This window comes from Antennarius striatus, chromosome 7, assembly GCF_040054535.1.
Source record: "Antennarius striatus isolate MH-2024 chromosome 7, ASM4005453v1, whole genome shotgun sequence".
NCBI classification, from domain to species: domain Eukaryota; kingdom Metazoa; phylum Chordata; class Actinopteri; order Lophiiformes; family Antennariidae; genus Antennarius; species Antennarius striatus.
In genome coordinates, this window is record NC_090782.1 from 19,670,754 (window position 1) to 19,693,433 (window position 22,680).

The following is a 22,680-nucleotide window of genomic DNA, read 5'->3' on the forward strand; positions in this document are numbered from 1 at the left end:
TATATGGACATATGTGGAACCGGGAAAAAGAAATAGCAAAGAAAGAATAATATACCATACACCTCTAACCTATCCCCAGATCAGGGGTCGCAACTCAAAATGCTCAAAGGGCCACATTAGAACTGAAAGACTAAAATCAAATCTGTTTGGAGCTGCAAAACATTAAAGCCTTATATGAAGGCAACACAGGCTGCAAGCGTCTATATTAGCCTCCTATCAAAATGACTAAATACAAATACATAATGACGATTCGTGACTAAATGTTTATTTTCTGCAGCGCATCCTGGAGAGAATGACACCATGAGACCATTCTGTTGTACAATATGTGGTGCTTTAAGTTTAACTTTCATTACTATATTAATGTATTATGTTCTGTTGTGTTCTGTTATGTTCTGTTTATGAAATCATTAAATCTGCTCCCAAATGCAGCTCGCATATCAACAATCACCCTTTGTAAATAATCACCGTTAAGTGTGTGATCGTGATGGGCGTTAGGGTTAGGGTTAGGGTTAGGGTTAGTTTTTTTTTGTCCCACAAAACTCCACTGAGCAGTTTTTTTGGAATCCAATAGGAAGACATACAAACAATAACCAGACCCGCTTTATGCACCTTGACAATAAGAACATATTATTCTTGAAAATCTTTCACATTTCTCACCATTTTAGGAACCATTTTTAAAATGAAAGACACATCGGCTGTCAAGCATGAATGACAATGACATTCACTAAACGACGCAGCATTATGGGATGCAGCCTGTCGGGCTTTTTAAGGTAAGTTACCAGCTGCTTTTCAAAAGGAACAAACAAAGTCACTGAACCAGGATGGTTCCTCACCCTCCCTACGCAAAACCTGTTTACTTTCATTCAAAGTGGATGCCATCCGTTTATAGGCGACAGCAATTCAGGTTTCTGTCTGTTCATGTGATTTACTGACAGACAATGTGAAGACAATTACAGAATAGCTTCGGACTATTTACTGGAACAACCAGAACACAGACAAACGACTAGTTGTTCCATTGACTGTCTGTAGTTGTTGTTCCTCTGCTTTTCAGCTTGTCATGTTTAAGATTCTGTAAACTTCCAGTTTAATCTAATTTACAAATAAAAAGCTTTTAAAGTACTCAAAATGACTTGAAAATAAAGTGTCTCAATTGTGACGCAAATGTAGGGGGAATAAACAGATGGATTAGATTACAGAAAGAGAAAGGATGCACAGATCAGTGTGGTGAATTGGTCCAGATGGAATCATGGAGTCTCAGCCTGCTCCTGAGGAAGGAGAGCCAGGAACACAAAGAGACTCATTCTGGGCAGCTTCCTCTGGAAAAGGCAGCGAGCTGCCATCAAAGCCAGACTCCCATGCTTCAGAAACAATTCTGAAGCATGGGTGATCAACCTGCTACATAAATGAACACAGGTTGATCACCTGTGGATTAAGGATTAAGGATGAATGGTTTATTTAATTAGGAAAGTTACTGCTCAAATTTGGTGTTTACTTAAAATATCTCATTAGTCAAAATTTGCAGACAATGTTCTGTGTTGACAGGCAATTATAATAGGTAATAAATAACCAATATAAAACACAACACGGGTCACAGGTGACATAAACCCAAAGCGTCTGGCAGCAGTTACATTTCAGATTATCGAAAGAAAAAAACAAACAAGAAAGTTCAAATTACACCAAAATGGATGTATAAATGATCAAAATATAAGCTTGTAGGAGCTGTTCATGATACTGCTAACAATAATCTTATATTACAGACTGAACACGCTTGGACAAAAAGAAACTGAGGTGCCCAGATGAAGCTAGTGGAGATAAATGAAGAGTTGCCAGTGATTCTACTGCTGGAATTATTAGTGAATAATCACAGAAAGCTGTAAAATTTCAATTAATATATTAATTAGTTAAGCAAAAATCGCCATTGGCGACACGTACAAAATGGAACATTTTTCTACCATGATTTGTTTTTAAACTATTTTTAGATTAAAGGAGACCACAGTCCTGTGACTTACCCAAGAGTGAGATTGTTTGGCCTGTAGCCTCTAAACTTTGTTCCAACATCATCCCATGACACCCATTTGTCAGATATACCCTGTATATGGATTGTGTGACTGGTTATCGTAGTCTTCATGTTGTAAATGGGGTGTTTACCAGTCACTTGTCTCCTGACTTCCCATCCAGCAGTTTCATAATTAAATACAACACTTCTTATCCCACAGTAGTCCATGAAAGGCCATTTACCACATACTGGCAGTGGAGAGGTACCAGTTCACCTCCTGAGCAATGTTAAGGTTCCCTTGAGCAAGGCACCGTCCCCTTTATAAGTTGCTCAGTGGAGCGCAGCATAAAGAAGCTGTGCACCGCCCTACCTCACACGCAAAAGGGGCCTGTGTGTGTTTGTGTATGTCACGGGCCCACATAACATACAGTTATGTATACGGGGATTTGCTTGCCACTCCATTACTTAAATGTTGTTTGTCCAGAGCCATGATTTTTCTCGTTCGCTGGTGAGTTTGGGGTTATTTGTCTTGTTGAAACACCCATTTCAAGGGCATTTCCTCTGCAGCAAAAGGTAACATGACCACTTCCAGTATTCTGAACAATCTGACTCTTGTCAGTCCACAAAATACTGCGCCATTTCTTTTTCGGCCAGTCGATGTGTTCTTTGGCAAATTGTAATCGCTTCAACAGATGTCTTTCTTTTTTGCGGGGGGCTTCTTGCTGGTAGCTTGGCTTCACATAGACATCATCTGATTGTTACGGTACTCACAGACAACATGAGATCTACTTTGATACTGCTGGAGCCGATCATTGGCTGAGCCCTTGTCATTTTGTCCGTTGTCCGACCCACTCAAATAGCCATTTTTCTTTTCGTATCATTTTCTGCACTTCTTTATAGGTTGTACCCTCTTTTATTAACTTAATCAAAGAACGCTCTTCTTCCAAATGACCCATTTTACTGTTTTTCAAGGAAAAATGCACAGCCCACATATAGAGCATCAGTTGCCTTGATCCTTAAGGGCCACCTGTTTAACACCTATTTTTATCACAACGAACCCACTTATTGAACTTAGTACCACATTTTTTTGTCATCCCCTTTTGTTAATGACTCAGTTTTCACAAATAGTGTCTCACTAAGCTAGTTTTCTATTATAATGTACTGTATTTTGACATTACAGGACTTGAAATATACTTTTGGTTTATTTTTTAAAAGACTTCCACACAGAAATGTAATTCCCACTGGCTGTCACTCTGCCTGCGACATTAGGTTGAAGGATGTCGGAAGCAAAACCTTCAACGCTATCCACTGCAGATCATTGACTTTTTTTTCTTTATGAGGTTGTACAGATATTTATAGATTGCAGCTGAATCCGTTAAATCTTTTCATATAGAACAAGTCAAGGTGATGTTGAGTGATCATGTCCATCCATGTGTCTTATAACATGTCTGCCTGCTTGACAGCTTCTCCAGATTGTTATCTCTCAGAACAAGGGGTGAGATTGTGTGCTGCTGTTCTACCTGTTTGACAGACATTAAACTTTGGGCAGAGCGAGGGGACACTGATGATGAAATGCCAAGCCAGAAGAGTCAACAATGACACCTGTCATCACACAGCATCCTGTCAAGCTGTCTGTCAGGGTCTGCTGCATCTCCTAGGCAACTGGGAGCACCTCAAAAACAAACAGTATGTTGTTATTCAAACAGGACATCTGCTAAGGCTCTACCTCAGCTTGAGCCAGCGTGTGCTTTGGCCGCTACAGCAGAGATTGTGTTAAGATGTGCACTCATGGAGATTGTACTAAGTACTAAAATGGAGCCTATCCCAGCTACAATATGAGATCTGGAAAAAATGTTTAGAAGATACTTTTAGTGTCATTGATCATATGATTATTTACAAAAGCTTGCCTCATATCTTAGAAGATTAAACAAAAAGAAGACACTAAAGTAAAATTGCAAATCAAAACAGAACAATGAGTACAAGATTAAAAACGTCTCTCCACATGTTTCGTTCAGAAATGATCCAAACAAGTTATCTGAAGAAGGCAAACCCTTCCAACGTCATCTGAAAAATGAACACTCTTGACAGAAATGCTGTGTTTCTTTTGTTTTCTGGCACATTTATAACATTACAGTGCGCCCTCGTTCCTCGCAATTAATGCGTTCCAGGAACTACACGCGATTAACAAATTCCGCGATAGAGCGACGGACTATTTAATTGAAACGTTTATGAACCCTCCCCATACTGATATTAAACCACCCTTTTCCCATATTCTTATCGACTGTTTAAAGCATTTTTGTGTCTCACCTAAGTGCGAGACTCACAGAATACAGCGCACTTCTGGATGCCATCAGCCAATAGAATGCGCGTACGGTATCATGTGACTGCCTACCAAAAATCCATGATGAGGTGGAGTAGGAACCATTAATGCGTGGAGGCTCACTGTACTTCTTTCAATTTTATACACATCAGCCACTGCACGTGCAGATTCGTTTAGTTCTGTCTCATTGAATGAAATGTTCTACTATAGGCTACTTATGTTCCTGTTAATAAGACTGAACTTTGTCCACCAGCCTTGTTAAAATGTCTTTATGAAAAGCTGTAACACTCCATTCAAATTGTGGATATTACTGCAGTAAGACATGACACCCACGTTGACACCCCCTGTCCTAATGATCTGTCATTCTCTCAGCATTTCTGCCCAACAAAGTTCTTCCAAAGACTGTAGAACTATTCTGTCTGCAAGGCTGCACACTTGGTAAATGGAATAGTCTGTTGCCTTAGAGAACAAGTGGTTTGGTGTCTCTCCTCTCAGATAGACATTATCTTTCCTTCCACCTCCACCATTAAATGAGACTGTGAAAAAAGTATGGACTTCTACTTTTGTCTGCATCATACTGTATATTAGTATTTTTTAATAAAAAGCAACGTGAATAAACACAAATTACAGTATATCTACTATACTACTTCATAAACAGGTATGGGTTTAGACCCAGACTTCATTCCTCTTGAGTCCTTTAGAAATGGGATTACTCTTGTGCTTGACATCGCCGTCTTGTCGTATCGTCCCTTTGTGCTTGAGTTTCCACTCACAGACTGATTACCTGACATTCGCCATCAGAATTTTCTGGTAGAGAGCAGAATTTCCATTGCCCTCAAACATGGCAAGTCATCCTGACCCTGAAGAAGCAAAACAACCCAACAAGAATACACTTCTAGCTCCATGCCTGCCTGTGGGTACAATGTTGTAATTGTTGAATACTGTTTGGATTATGTCACATATAGCTGGACACCTGTCTTCCAAACAAATAGAGTCATGGATCTATAGTTTATTCTCCCAAAACCTCTAAGGTTCAGGAATGTTTGTTGAGGAAATATTCACCATAATGTTCTTATGGGTTAGCAGTGGGTTTGGTTTCCCTAGCTTCTCATGAGCATTATTTTTGTCCCTCTAAGAGTGAATCCACAAACACTGACCTGAACTGAGTTGAGATAGGCCTGCAGTGTCCTAGACGTTTCGTGACTTCCTCAATAATCCTCTGCTGTTCTTTTTGATGAAGTTTGGAAGATCAGCCACTTTTGGAAAGGGTCACTATTGTTCCAAATCTTCTCTGGATGGAGATAACATGAATTTCTAGAGACTTAGAAATAACTTTGTATCCCTTCCCGGTTATTTCAATCCTATCTTCCTCTTTTCTTTTTAACATAATGTAGAACTGCTGATATGTACCAACTGTTCTACTTCATGCTTCTGAAAATTAACTATGCTGTAAATGATGATTAAATTTAATAGGGTTGGGTAGTAATCCACAGAAATCAGTAACGAACCATGATGAACTGCAATTTGAAGTGCTGTGATGTTTAGTTCTTTACTATGATGATGTTCTTTACATGTCATTTGGTACTTTTTGCATATGTTAAATATCTTGAATTGTGTTTTTTCTGGCGCGTGGACTCCAAGACTAGATCCTACGTCAGAGGCCAAAAAATAAATAAGCATAGCCGTCAATATCATTGTCATGAGATTGACTTCTACTACTAGCAGGTCCAAAGCTCTCCAGCAGCCTTTTAGTACTCAGATGCTGGGTGACATGCCGATCCATAAACACATTACCTGGTGAGAAAAGATAAGCAGGGTTCCAAAATAACAAGGACGGCCTGCACTGAAAACCCTTTTCATCAATGTTAACAGGGATTTGATTGCCTCAGCCCTTTTCTTATACAGGGACAGAGTCACGGGAACGACAGGTAGATTCCTTTTTACCATTTTCATGCGCTTTCTAAATCACGTTATTGTCCAATAGCCTGTCCTGTCATAAATTTATATTTAAATTAAAATACTTATGTTAATGCCTTTGCCATTCTGTATTACATTTGTAAGACAGGAAAAATGTTCAAACAAAAGCTCATCTCTCTGAAAGTAGCAGATTTGTTAGGCATTGTTTTTATGAATAATTTAATAATAAGGGTGCAACAACTACATTTGCGAAAGGGATAGATATTTTTCCAAGCAGTTTCTCTTAAATAATTTATATTGTTTTTATGAGTCTATATCAGTGTGGACAGATGTCTGAAAAATAATACAGAAAACACATGATAGAGTATTTGAATTTTATCTTTTTGAGGAAAGTACTTAAAAGGCCTGAGATTCTTTGATAATATAGTGTATTCATCATAAAATGATGGATTTACTACTAAAATGGTGCTGTCAGCAATGTAAATCAAGTACTTTATCATTATTATGAATCATCTCCAGAAGGCCTCCATCTTCTTCAGCAGCCTCCAGACAGGCTCCATCGTTCCAACTGGCCTCTTGCCTGGACTCCAGACAGGATCTGCCTTCGCCACCAGCCTCCAGAAGGGAATTGATACGGCAAACCTTCTGGCCCACCTCCAGTCTACCTATTTCAAGTCTCTGGTTTCCCTGGAGTCCAGCGCCCAGCCAACAACCCAAGACTTGTGTGTTTTTGATTATATCTTTTTGATTCAACCCATTTTTTCTTTGCTTTTGTCTACTTTGTACCAAAATTTCCCGTTTGACTCTGTCCTCACAGACTATATTTGGTCACCTTTGCCAGTCATGGACTGCTCTTCTTTCTGTTAAATTTTGCTTGTAGGTGAATCTATTTATGTTTAAATCCCTCATCTCAAGTTGAGAACTAGAAGTTGTAATATATATACTCACTACACATACTTTACGGTTGGCTGAAGAGTAACTCATATTAAACTGCCTGTTGATATTAATGACTGTTGGCTCACTCCCTCTACAGCATACAGTTACTATATGTCCTTATGTAATGTGCATTGTAAATTTCAGAGTTTCAGTTGTCTTGAGTTCATCAGTGCACGTAGCACATTCATGAGTCACGTTAGATAAAGGTAGAAAATTAGCATAGTGTGATTGGAGGATTAATAAGCAGCTGAATTCTCAATTTACTACTCAGTGTTGAGACAACTCTGCAGTTTGGTCTAAAGAGGGTTGGATTTCATTTAATCATCATGCAAGACACTCTCAATTTAAGTTACAAGTTCTGACAGACATAAAATCTATAAAGTGCTCTAAAATTGTTGCAGAAATTACATTCTGTCTTCTTTCTGCAGGCCAGAAAAATTCATTTTCGATGATAAATTTAATTTAGGGAGAGAATAATCCCTGCATGACAAACACAGACAAATTGCTGAGTGGAATTTAAATATTGGAAAGTGTTGTATGATTATTTTCACTCATCACCAGTTGATTAAAGTTGGTTTGCAGAGCTTTGTCTGTTAGCTGTTTGAACTAAACCATTTCAAGTTAACTGTATTAAGTATGTCATTACAGGAATGTGTCACCAGTAAAGAGAGACAAGTTCTTATAAATGGCTTTGATTATGATCTGGAATGTTTGCTTTTATTACCAATCATGGAATTATTCAGTAAGTTTCTTTCTGTTGTCCTGTGAACATGTGGCCATGAACTGGACACATGAACCAGCATTTTGACTGTTAAAACAACTAATTTAAGATTAATTACTTTAAATTCTGATTAATTTTTTTATTTTATTCTATAATAAAATTCAATTTAATTAACTGAAAATGAAGAAAAATGCTCATTTGGGGACTGAGATGAAGGAAAATGTTTGTAACCTTCAACAAAGTATTTCTAGTTTTTCTGTCTGTTGTGATCTGAATACAAACAATGCTAATAAACGAGCTCCCTGTAAGAAGCAACAATCACATAAAGAAAAACTCCACTGAATGTGACAGTTTTCAAGCGAAGAAAATTACCACAAAGATCCGCATGTCTTTGTATTTTCCACGTTGGGGAAAATAACTGCAAATGGAAGAAAAATTGTTCCCTGAAAAGGCTGAGAAGCTCCTAATGTTCTGACCTTCCCAGAACCTTCCATCAAATGAGAAACAGAAGCATAACCTTCTGGCTGAAACATCGTCAATGAACAACTCTCCCTGGGATTGTCAAAAGGTTTGGTGATATGTGAATTCCCCTTTGTTTGGTATCTGTGAATGGATGCTTAACCTTTACTGCAGTTTATCTCATATGAACAATACAGAATGCTCGGCTTGCTAAAAAGAGATTTGGCACTGAATATAAAATAAATGACTACACTGAGACAAAGCCTGAATAATCAAGATGCTTGCACAGCCCACTCAAAGTAAGCTGCCTCAGTAATTTATTGGCAATGCATTAATTTGCCATGACACAATTTTATGTAACACTCATTGTTTTTACTTTTCAGTGTCTCCACTTGTGGTATTTTCCATATACCACTAGATTTATGCCAGTCGACCTTCTGTTTCTCAAATTTATACCACAGTATTTCAATATGAGCAGAAGAAGATCTCATGTGTAATTTAAACTATATATTTTATGACATTTAGAACCAAAAGGAGATTTGTAAAGATTAAAAGTTGTGAAAACTTTCCCTTCAACAACATGTCAGAGCTGAAAGAAAGCCAAGGAATGGTAACAGATGCAGATTGGACATGTGTAAATGAACGCTCCACAGCTTTAGTAACACATTCTAGTGTGACTTTTCTAACCATCTGATGTTGAAACATACTTCATCCTGGCAGTGAAGGACATATGCATCTAAATCAAGCCAGTGCCCAAAGTGCTCTCAATGCTAATGGAGCTGCAACAAATCTGATCATTATAACCATCAAAAACAAACAAGGACAAGTTTTGTAACCTGATCTGGTAATGAAAGGTTTTTAATTTCACAACTGCAGGATTTTCCATAATCAAGCACCAAATATTAGAGACTTTTTTTAAGTGGTGCTGATGCTACTGCACAGCTTTCATCAGCCAGTTTCTGAACTGGAATGAGACTTAACAGGAAAATGGTTCCAAAAATTAAAAACCACTTTGCATTTTTTTTACTTTCAGTTGGATGTTCAGTTTCAGAAGCATATTTATTCACACTTTTATTTCACTTCGGCAGTTCATAATCTATACTTAAATTTTAAGATATATTCTTCTTCAATGATTTGCTGACATACTTTTGAATGTAAGTACATGAGGTTTCCCTGTTAATCGTTGTAGATACAGCACTAATGATATTCAGCTTGATACCTGCGAGACTTGGCACTTAAAATTGTTTATTTTCAAAACTTTCCTTAACAGCACTTGTATCAGTCTCCTCACACGGGGCTGTCAAGTAACTATGTGCTACTCAAATAATGGCGATCCCTGTCTCAGTGTGGGTGCAGACACTGTGTAGTATATTTATTAGCCAAGTTAAAGTTAGACAGAGAAAATTGTACGTGAGGAATATCTTAATAAGGTTATTTTATTGAGACGGTTTGATGAGATTTGAATTCTGGAGACATGGTTGATGTTTCCTATGTCAAGAAGAGGCAGACTACTAATATATCAGTTTTGCAAAAGTTTTTGTGAGCTGTACATGGAATTTAATGTAGCATTTATTATAATACATAATGCAGCAGTCAATCTCCCAGATTGCAGCAGGACATTTCCTAAATTTCCCAGTTTGGGATAAATAAAGTATATCTATCTATCCATCTATATCTATTTATGCCAGTGCAGGACTAATGTGAGGCCTTGATGAAGCTTTGGCAAATCACTGGCGTCTCATAGGGAAAGCAGGGCTTGGCTCAGGCTTATTTGGGGAATTGTTGAACCAGACTGATGATATCTGCAAGTGATGGAAATCACATCCTGCATAGAGATAGCTGAGTTATTCAAAGAGCTTCACAATGGAAAGCTGATTGTGGATAATACTGATATCTGTAGATACATGATTTCAGTGTTGCATGGACTTCCAGGAGAGCACCTGTGGAGCAGCAGATGGCTCCAATATTCATAAAGAGTGACCGAAAAATATGCTCCAGACACTGAGGCGCAGGCTGACTGTCAACACACCACGGGTCCATTTCGTTCTTGCAGGATTTGCCATATGTTAATTAATTTCTGTTAGCCTGACAAAATAACAACACTGCCAGACACACATTTAGTCAGTATTTCTTCAAATACTAACTTATTCCCACAACAAACACAGAAATAGTGTTTCCATAGACTTGACTTAAGCAGGACAAAGTGTATTTAGTACATATATATTTGGTTTAAAAGAATTTGAAAAAGTTGGCTGTAAAAATGGCCCCACCCACAGTAAGAGGACAAGCTGCCCTCACCACAGCCCTCCCATGCTTTAGACAGTGATGCCCACTGATTGTGGTTCGACGCCTCCTGTTTAATGTTACCTGTCATAAGTGCATCTGATTGATGCTAACTCAATTTCACAAAATACTGGTTTAAACTGTTTCCATAGTGTAAACTCTGACTTTAACAAACCAGCCTGCTTCATGCACCTGATGTTTTGGAAAATGAAATAAGTTAAAAAATCCCCCAAAAAATTTAGAGGATGAGAACTGATGAACCAAGTTAACAGAACAGAATGGAGAGAATAGAGAGAGAATGGCCAAACAAGCTGGTGTGTGTGCAGCGTGACAAGAAATGCAGCCAGTCTGGGATTCTTAGAAGTGTATCTTTGATTTTTGAAAGACAAAGATTAATTGGATTGATCAGTCCAGCTCTTTCAAAACAGGGTGGCTTTCAGAAAAACGTAGCAGCTGAAAAGAGAGCTACAGATTTTATGTAACGGTGCCCTGTCAGAAAATAGCGGATAATTTCCTATGGTTTGGGAGGGAGTTCCCATTCCAAAAAAAGTGTTGCTGCATTACACACAAACACACACAATGACATAATGAAGGCTTGGTTATCTGCAGCACTAACACACATCATCCAAACACTTTCTGTTCTGCAGCTGATGCGTCTCGTCATCGGTAAATGCAGGACCCTGTGCAGGTCTGTCAGGTCAGACTATATTTAATAGCTGCACCAGGTATTCTGTTTGTCCTCCATTACTCTATCTGCACGTAGAGTATAGGAGAATTCCCAGTGGCAACAGCCCTGAATTTCATTATATCAGATAAAGAGACTCTCAACCAGGAGACACGACTCAGTCTTCTGTCTACAGCAACAGCTTATGATTTGTTCTGTTTACAGTAGGTGGGTGTATTTAATACAAAAATATTGCCTAACTCAGTTTTGATGATGTTAGGAATAAATGAAAACACAAATTACTTTAATCAAATTGGAACAATGGCCTGAGGTGAAGGTTGTAAAAGTGATTACTATTAGAGCAAACATCGCAGACCTACTGTGAAATGAATTTGAGGATATAATAGAATTTGGCTGCGGAGTGTGGAGATATATGATAAAGTAAGATTTTCAAACGCATTAGTAACTGCACTGAGTGTTTGAGCAACACTTAAAAAACAGCACGTGATCACCGTATACTGTTCTAAAAACTGTACGAGAGCAATGTGATGAATGGCTTCAAACTTTCTTCTGTTATTTATGAGCAAAAAAATAAGCAGGGAACAACAATTTGCAATGTTCCCCTTCAAGATGAATAGGATTCCGTGTATAAATAGGAAGATAAATCCCATTCTCTGCTGGTGCCTGAGTAATGGCCACAGAGCCAGCCAGTGACTTAACACAGCAACAGATCTACATCGATGTGATGAATCAGAGTCATTATGCCTAGTGTCTCACGTTTGCTTCGGGAGAGGATCTATTGTTCTTGCATCTCATTACAGCTCATACTAAAGCAATTACAGATATTAAAGATTTATTGTTTTTCTGTGAGATGGCGAGGTACCAGTAGTCATGAACTGTTGTCAACAAGACATAAGCAAATAAAGAAAAACAGTCACGCTTGTATACTAGTATTATTTATAATAATTTTGAGTTTTATATTATGAGCTTTAAACATTCTTAATTGGACTCTTAGTAATTGTGACATTTGTCACTACTTTCAGAAACTTGTATGAACCAAATAATACATCAATCAATGGTGAGACCATCAGTTTACTCCTTAATGAAATGTTCATTCGTTGTAATCTCATATTAAACAAAAACAGTATTAGAAAATAATCTGATAACATAATTTCTATGGTCTCATTCAACAGTTTTACATCCTTTAAATCTATTTCCCAGATTTAAAGAAAGGATTTTACCTTTAAAAGTCTGCCTGCATGCCGGTAGTTGATGGCAGCAATCATGCTGTGCAAGAGGTAAAATCTCAGGATTAAATGACTCACTTGTTGCTTGTTTTAAAGACAGGGTGATAACATCATTTGTCCTTGTATTTTTTAGTTTAAATCTCTTCTTTGCATGTTTTGCAGATCAGTCTTCCTTACAAGGAGCCATTTTTGTTGAATTGTTTACGAAGAAACTTTTTTGTAAAAATCATTGTCTTTGTTTCCCTCTTTTGTGTCATCCCAGCATTCCAACTTATTTTAGAACCCGCCTCATGTCCTGGACTCTTCAAGGACGTAACACCATCAGTCAAATGTCCTTCGTCTGCACTGCTCTATTTACACAGATAAGTCCGGTTCATGGGGTGATGTTGAAATTTATTTTATCCTTGATTGTTTATATATCTACAGGGAAACATGTAATTCCTTTCCATCCTACCAAAGACACAAAGGGCAGGAAAGCAAATGAAATAGGACACTGACAAGAGTGGGGTCTGCACAAGGACAGTGATACTAATCTGTTTCTGTCAGAATCCTCTTTGTTCAATTGCTTGTTCTACAATAATACAAGGCACTGTAGATAAAAAACAAAATCCAAATAACAACAACATGTTTGGGTCATAATAATCCAATGATCTCAGGTTAAATTAAAGGAATCATGCTGGTGAACTACTACATTCCTTTGGAAGTACTGAATGTCACAGCACTAAGGGACCATCTAAAGTTTTAAACAACGCCTTTAGAGTGAATACAATAACGTTCAGAAAACACTTCAACTTTCATATGAATATCAGTCAGACTGTGCTTCACTCTTGCGCGCCATACATTACTAAACCTTTCTCAGGGCATCCTCATCTCATCAGCACCAGTTCCCTTGAGAATTCCTCTCAGACTGTGATGTAAATGCAGATCATTTTACTGTTGTACTGCAGTGCTTTTTGGCATTCGGATAAGAAATAAAAATGTTCATGGCATAAGGACGAAAGGAAAATTGATTTTATGACATCACCTGTCAATAACCTCAACTTAAAATTACAGGACAAAACAAACGCTGTGTTTCCAGAGGAAGTTGGACGTTTTTGAAGAGGATTTCCAAGTGGATTGCACAGACTGTCCAGTAAAAAAACTTTTTTAAAAAAAAGCTGGGGATTGAGAGATGCTTTTTCTCACGTTCATCTCACAAAACGTATTTTTAGATAGACATACAATAAATGTTAATGCATATTACTGTGATTTTTGATATGTGAACTCTTTCTCAAGATGGCATCTCCATCTTAGGAGAGTGTCAAATTCAGTTCACACTTTTATTAAAACTCCACTGAGGACACCATGCTCATATGACCTAAAATAATTTCTTTTTCACACAAATTTACGGGTTTTTATTGCTGTTTGTGTTTCTTTTTTGCCTTGCTTTAGTACTGGCTTTTGCCTTTTTTGATTTTATCAACAATTTTACACCTTCTTCCAACACAGGCTGGAAGAAACTAGGGGAGTTCAAAGACATATCAATACTGTTAAAGATTAACAGTGTTAAAAGCATGTTTCTGCTACTGTCAACTTCTCACAATATTTATTCAAATAAAAATGATATTTTGCCCAACTGGTTTCTCGAGTTGGGCAAAAAGTATGTGCCCTATTTGTAGGACAGTGTGACCCTCAGGAGGAAAGGAGATTGGCTTACTGACCCTCTTGCAATTTTAATAAGATCAATGCTTTCCTGTGACATTGCTGTGAGGTAATTGAGCTTTTAGATTCCAAAACACTTTTCATTTGGATGCAACTCAAATTCTTTCTTTTGAGTGGGATGCCACTGGAAAGATAATAACAAATGTCTGCAAATGACAGACAGTGGCTGTTGACTCATTAACATGATTAATATCCTGTTTATCTGGCATTGATTGCATTCTGTAATTAATTGTTACAGTCTGAAAGGGAAGAATTCTACAGTGAGCCTGTAAATTGCCAATCTGCTTGATGGTGTGCATTTAGTAATTAGATTTTTAAAGCTTCAACTACTAACCAAACATAAATAGCTTGATTTGATGTAGTTTTAGGCAGGCTGTGCAAACGTATTTGTCTTATGTGTTACCTTAGAATACAGTATAAATTAAGGATAAAGAAAGGCTCGTCTCTTGTTTTGTTCAGTAATTCTTAAAAATTACTGAAAACTAACAGTGGCACTCGGCATCTGCAGAACAGTGTTCAAATAATTTTTCTCTGCCTATTTGCAATTTAAAGCTTTGAGGAATGTTTATTCACAATATTTGCATTTTCACATTGCTTTAATGATTTACAGAGTAATGGACCATTTAACAAAACATCTAGAGAAAAATCCCAAACAAGTTAATCAAGCGGGGAGCAGCAGCAGCGTCCGGGAAATGCCTGGTCTGTTTCTGCCACGGGTGAATAAGTCCGACTACCAGCCTTAGGCAAACAAAAGTAAGAAAGCAGCAAACAATTATTAAACGGATGTACCTTTACATTCAGTTATGTGACAATTTTTTGAGCATACAGGACTTGATGTTCTGCTGTAAAATGAGATCTTAGAAGGCTGAAAGGAATACGTAGACAATGTTTAATTAGAATATGGTACAAAAATGACTGTCAATTTATTATTTGCCCAATTACATTCGTGATAATGACGTCATGTTGGATGGATAGACAAATAAAAACTGAAGCATTTGTGTTTACTCCACTTTTTACCTTCTGTAAGGAACTATCTCATAAATAACCACAGCTAAAACCTTACCACAATACGACAATATCCATCCATGTACCAAAATTGGTTTTCTTTGTTCCTTGTAAATAATGAAAGAAAAAGGTCCGAGAACACAGCGGCTGTTGTCTGACAGTTACACACGGGGTGAACTGAAGTGGCAGAATCCATCAGCGGCCTTTAATTTCAATGGAAACTCATTTCGCCTGCAGTAGTCACAGAGGCATTAATTGGTTTCTATTAAATAATTAATCATGATAAATGCAGAATTGGCACAAGAACTGAGATCTGCAGGTCAGCCCAGGAAGGTATTTGTATCAGATACTACTACATTAGTTCTCAGTAATCCTGCCCTTCATGAACTGACAAATACTGTGTCTTCTTTTATCATGAGATTGGTTGGATAACATTCAATTTTCTTATCGTGACGGCTGCTCTCCACTCCTCTGATCACCAAGTAGGGAACCCTTAATATCATTATCGCTGAAAAACATGACGGGTTCCATAGCAACGGTCAAAAATTTTCAACATCCCTGTATAAGAGGTGCTTTTGAAGGAGGTCATTCTCATTTCAAGTTTACCGTGCCTCCAGATGACAGTTACCTTTCTTCCTACTTGAAGACATGGAGTGCATCTACTTGCGATGCACAAACCAAACCGCATGACAACATCCTCTAACGCCACCCATTCATTTCACTCAAGGGCCAACATGTGTTTCTGGAGTGTCGGGGACGCAAGCCGTTGACAGACAGTGAATCTGTTTACCATACGTCAGTGGAGAGCAGCATTCAGCTGAAAATCACTTAACTTTTTGTATGCATCTGTCTATCTTTCACGCCATTACTGTGTTCACCTGAGAACAAGTTACAGGAGCCTAGACTACAATCAAAATACTTAAATCATCGGACAATTTTATTACTGTGAAAATTACACAATCTGCAACTCATGCTCTGCCATGCTCCAGAAATGAAATACTCTTTTCCAATCTTATCCAGTAGTCACGGGAGAAAACTTACCATTCAAAAATAAAAATTTGAATTAATTTTAATTTGCAGATGAACATGTCTGCATCATTTCTGACATGTATGTAAAATTTTAGTAGAAAAAAAAAATGTTTTGTAAGATGCAAATGTTGTTTACAGACAGACGACATGTTAGCTTTAAAAATAAAGTATCAAAATGCTAGTTGGTGGTGAGGTTTCTTTGCCACATGGCAACTTTCATCTTCTGGCTTACTGGTGGGGCACATTACGAGCAAATATTGGTTTCCATTGAAAACAAGCTGAAAACTAGCAATCCAACGTGAAGCATCAATGAAGACAAAGGTTATGTCCATTGTAAAGTATAATTCAATTCCTAATGCCATACATTCTTGTTAATCTGATTAAATGTCTGACATAAATGTCTGCTAATTCTGTTTCACTATTAACATGTCTTTCATAACAGAGCTACCATCTCTGCCTGTACTGTATGCTGGCCATGACCCCGTGTCCCGGATGCGACACAGAAGTGGTAGCTTCATAACATTTATGCTTTTATAGGTTCTTATTTCCTTATGACTCACTCATCAATGATACACAATCAGTTATTCTGGGACAAAGAAAGGAGACGTGTATTCTGTGAATAATATAGGCACTGTTAGCTGTGTTGTTTGTTGCTGGAAAGCTGGTTGACTCATTTTTTTAACTCCTACACACAGCTCCCGTTCGCATTTCGACCATCATCACACTAAGTTGGTTCATCAGCACGGACTTCTTTCACACAGGGAGGACTCGGAGAAGTGTTGGGAAGTCACTGGCAGCATACATTCAATGAGCTGACCTTGAAGGCAAAGGAAAGTCTTCTTTTGAATAAGTGGGAAATACACAATGCTGAAGTAGAAGATTTCATGCATGACATAGAATAGAGACACGCAAACAAGGAGCAATCACATTCAGCAACACGTAGGGTACTAAAAATAGCAAAGTGTTAATTGATGATTTCTTTTACTGGTGGATGGTGGTGACATTCTACTTGTTCAGAGTGAGATATGAAAAATGAGCAAAAGAAAATGCAAAATCTTGACTCTTCAGTGACGATATGTACTCTAAGCTTGCAGAAGCACAAAAGCATGGTGACCAATACAACAAATTATATAAGTTGATTTTATTTTGTTTTCACTGCATTTACACCAATATAAATCACCCAAAAAATAATATCACATACAATAACCTTATCATTTCTCTATCACCTCTGGTGCAACCAGACTGTTTTGGTTTGAGCTGTTAAACTTTTGCTATAATGGCTACTGAGATGTCTGCCAACGCTCACCTACCACAGGACTGCCCAGAAGTCACCACAATAGAGGGCAAAAAACAAAGATCTGGAAAAATCAACTGAGAATTTTTCTTTGCACAAATCATGACATTGTTTTGTTTGGACCAGTTCCATGTTGGAAATATTAATTTAAAATGTCACAACATGGCACCATCCATAGGAGTTAAAGGAATAATTTGTGACGTTGGGATGAACGGTGAATTATCAAATTGTAGTAAGTATGAAGTAAAAACACAAGACCCTCTGTCTGTTCAGTCTCAATCCTCACTCACTAAATACAAGTGCAACTAGGGGTACCCATTTGCAGCGACACCCAGTTTTTAGTATGCACAAGTTACGGAAAAGATTTAAGACTTTTTCTATGCATACTTACACACAACATCTCTGACTGTACGATAAATTTGTTCAAACCTATGTTGGTGAATACAAATTTCATCCCAAGGTACTCTAGCACCTTTGAGGCATGAATAGATGCATGATAATTCAAGGCAATGCAGTGGTTGAATGCAAATGGTCAGCTCAGAATTCTTGTGTCTCTTTGCAAAAACATGTTGTGCTGTCATTATTAGTCAGCACTAGCAGGGTGGAAAAATGAAAGCGATGACAACGACAAAGCAAATCATCAGCTGTTAACAACCTGCTCAATGTTTCACTCCTAATGTGTCAATTTTAGACTGAGTATGAACTGAATTATTAAAATGTCTATTCACAAAACTGAAAAAGCTTCGCAAATGATTTGAATGCATGAAATACATTTATTACCAAGAATGAGTCACAGTGATAAAATATTTATTTTATGGCATTCTCTTTCACTGCCATCGTCTTCAAACACAGGCCATTGACCTCTTCCCTGGGGGAGATGGGACACGACCAGTTAAAGAATGACATTTTGAAATAGCAAGACCCCCTCAGCAGTTTAAGTAATGAGATTTACAAAGCAGTTTACCATAGAAACCATAAAGTCAAATCTCTTTTCATCATCATCCTTGTCATCTGGTTCCAAAATTTACTGTTCTTTACAAATATGAGATAGAAGAAGTCACAAGATAATTGCTGGGACATAAGTTTCATGTTCACAACATCTACCACAATTCAATAAGAATCTGGATCCATGTTATATTCTGGATATGGTGATCCAACACATTTAAATCGACAATGATCACGGAAAATTCACCAATGTGAGTTAACAAATAACAACGCCACTAAGATGAAATTGAAACTGGCTCCATTTTGTTACTATTGAATGATCAAAATTCTTGGTGCATGTTTTGATGGTAGAGAAATCAAACCATTACTATGAGTTCAGATGAAAGACAATAAGTGGGTAATCTGCACTACCTTGGTGAAGGTTTGAACTCTCTGGGTGACGCGTTTCATGGGCTCTTAATTCTGAAAGTGCTGTAATTCTGATTCCTTTCAAAATATAGCCTGTTTAATTTTGTTAGATGTTGGGAAACTGATTAATTTTTAACAATCAAGGGAAGTAATAATTCTGTAATTGCGTGTTTTTGAACTTGCACTGCACTAAAGTATAATTGCATTAAATTGCACGTCTTTCCATTATCCAACAAAACCCTGGCAAACAATGAGGTGTCTGCTGCCTTCACGCAGATACAAGAGGTCAGCTCCAGCGTGAGCAGCCACACAAAACAAACCTCTGAGAAAGCCTACAGCTTAATGTCCTGTTTATATCATACATGCTTTATCTTATAAATACGCAAATGAGCTAAACACTAAAATGGGAATTGTCCTGTTGCTTTGAGATCCTACAGCGTGACCAGCTGTCAGACACTAATCACTACTCCTCCAGCTCCTGATCCAATGACGCTTGGGAATTTTCCCTCCATTCGTTAATTAGTAATTTGAACCTGTAGAAAATTAACTTAACTCAAGAGTTCAGCCTGTTTAACGTGTGGAGACTTTAGGAACTTCAAACAGGTTACCGTTTCAGCGAAGAGGGCCAGGACATGCGTGGTTTTTTCAGCCCGGGTCGCAGTTTCTCCAGGGTCCTGTTGCGGCACAGGTAGCGCTCGTTGTCCGAGTTGAAGCGCTGTTTGATCCGTATGTGAGTCCTGGGTTGCCGCCACAGATGTTTGGGCGGTTTGGCGAGCCCCGCTCCCTCTCTGCTCAACGTGGAGCACTCCATGTTCTGCTTATGTTCACTTCTTATCTAGGCTAAAAAAAAATATATTAACGAGTTTTCTATTTTAACGTTTTGAAGCACTGGCGGCTGGGATGTCACGGAGTTGGCGGAGGAAACCCCGCGGTTCAGACGCGGAGCAGGACGCGCGGCTCGATGGCGCGCTGCTGTCCACAGGCTGGAGTGCTGAAGCGACTCTCTCCTCTCAATCTCTCCCTCTCTCTCTCTCTCTCTCTCCCCCCTCCTTCACAGCTCTCTTTCTCTCCCCTCTCCTCTGCTCTGTTTATCTTCGCTTCAGTTCATCTGCCCTTCTATCACGGCTCTATCTGTCTGTCTCAACTTTAGTTTACTCGTGTCTTCCTGCGCCATTCGTCCGCCTTATCCACGTCTCTCTGCGACCTGCCAATCATCAGTATTCAGCAAACACCAACACATGAGATCATTTGCAGCCACGAACACAGATGGCCTCAGTATTGGTGAAAATCAATTTGTGCTAGCGTTGATGGATCATATACATGGAAATCACTTGGGGATTGGAAACATGCGCAAACATTATTATGAGATTCACACATTTAGGGCTCCTATGAAGCGTGTGTGGATGTATATGGAATTTTGACAGATAGTTTTAACAAAAAAAAACAAATAAATGTGAGCATAATCTGTCAGATAAAATCTAAAGATAAGTATGACCTAACATCACCTTGATGCAATGCATTACAATATAATGGCAAGGAATGAATTAACAGGGAACACCTGTTAATCCTCTGTAGACATACAAAGTAATTAGTCCTCGTATTTTTCTTAATATATTTCTTTCTTCAGGCTGTGTTCAGTTTTTGGCTTTTAGAACTTAAATTAATGCAATGTATTTCAAAGTGGCTTGCCATGGATTATCACATCCAGGCAGAGTATTGACATGCATTGTTTTTTCTGTGGTTACAAAAACGGCAAAACAACAACAACAACACAGAAGTAGACATTAAACATCTTTGAGGAAAACATTAATTATTTTGGGTTTCATGTAACATATTCTGTTTTTTCTGATTTTTTTAGCTCATTCTTTTTGAATTACATGACATATTTAATTATTTCCAGACTAGATAAATGAAAGGTGAAACATCAGGAAGGCATCTGGAAATCACTTTGGATGGGGTAGAACAGACATACAACACTTTAAGATAGGTCTTTCTTGGAATGGTACAAGTGACAAAACATTGCAGGAAGTTAGAAATATAAAGTCGCTGCCATTTGTTTGTAATCCGGTGAAACGTTCATCTGAGCCTTGACCTTTCAGTTGGAGTAAGTGGAACAATAGTCTCCAACGTGGAGAACTGGCAAACGTGAAACCCACAGTTGTCAGTTAAGTGTTTTAAACTTCCAAATGGCAAGATTGCTGATGTAAAAAAATATGAAATTGCTGTTCTGAAAAGATGACAAGTGTGTTGAGAACACATTCAAATAGAGCTGGTTGGAAAATAAAAGTGCAATCTGTGTTAAGCTAGGAAACACCAGAAAATGTCACACAGAAGCGGTTGCCATTCATCAGAAAGGAACATTACCGGAATTCTATTCTCTACCGCCGACTTCAAACCCCTCAATGAATAAATTAGTGGAGTTTTCTATCAGAGTCTGAAATCAGATGAACCAGAGGGTTTCCTTTAATCCTGTTGACCGCAGACAGGTCCATTCAGAGGTACAAAAACAATATCAATGACAACAACAGACCAGGCCATTCACTGCACACACGAATGCTGAATAATTGTAATTTTCATTACCCTGTCAGTTGGGGTTTACTCAATTACCATTGTGTATTAATGCACTGCAGTTATCTACAAAAAGAAATGATAGTTTGTGTTTTACTGTTAGTGATTTTTTTAAAATAATTGTAGATTTTGGTTGTAAATCCCACATTTAAATTAGAATTTTAACATTGTAAAAATAAACATGAATATATTGGTTTTTAAATTATAATATATATAGTATTATATTATTATATTATATTAATGTAATATATCATAACATTCCGGTAATTGCTGGGCAATTTTGCACAGAAAATGCTTTTAATTTGATGAGTAGTAATTCCTTCCTGGCACACTTAGTTAAATGTCATACATTCGGATTTATTAGTATCTCAGAAAATTATTGTGTTACAAAACGCAACATATAACATGAACATTGTTTGGACAGCACACACATGCATGATGTTTCGAAATGTAAAAGCATAAAGATTGTCAGCTGAGAAAACTGAGATGCAGTAATATGAGAGGAAAGAGACAGGAAGGACAAAAGCTCACACCTCTGACCTTTCAGTGACAGCCCTCTCCCTGTTGTTGCAATTACTGGGTATTTCACAGAAGGAAGAGGACGTTCATTATCACCTGAAACCACAAAACACTTTCCTCCAAACCTCATGTGTGTTTGTGTGTAAGTGTGTTTGTGTCTGTGCAAAAAATTGGGCTTCCTTCAGGAATACATTTCAAACTGGAGGCCAGTTAATTGGAGACGGATGGGAACACAAAAGCATCCCTAATTGGAAAAGAGCTCCCTTTTGGATTGGTGGTTAAGGTTAGGGTTAGATTGTCATTAGGTTAAGGGTTAGGGTAGGACTCAAGAGAATGAATGAAAGGTGACCAAAATACCTTTCTGCGTGCGTTCGTGCGTGTGTGCATGCGTGTATGTCTGTCTGTCTGTCTGTCTAGGAGCTTCTTACCTAACTGAGCAGAGGACATGATCATTAGAGAAAGTGAATTAGTATTTCTGCTGCTGCCTTGCACTAATGCAAAAAATCATCACACTAGGCTCAGACACAGGACGCACGTCACGCCTCTTTGGCATCTTGAAGGACGGCATGATACCTAACAACACAAACTGGCAGATGTGGTGCGATTGTTTTATTCAGTGTTAATAAAGGCTGCGCAGTGGAGGGTCTTCTTCAGAGCACCACTGCACA

The 22,680-nt window shown here is 38.0% G+C and overlaps 1 protein-coding gene across 2 annotated transcripts in view; it reads right to left on the reverse strand.

Moving 5' to 3' along the window:
* The window catches only part of LOC137599121 (3',5'-cyclic-AMP phosphodiesterase 4C-like), a 79,872-nt gene that overhangs the window by 41,261 nt on the left and 15,931 nt on the right, over positions 1-22,680 (reverse strand). The window lies entirely within an intron of this gene.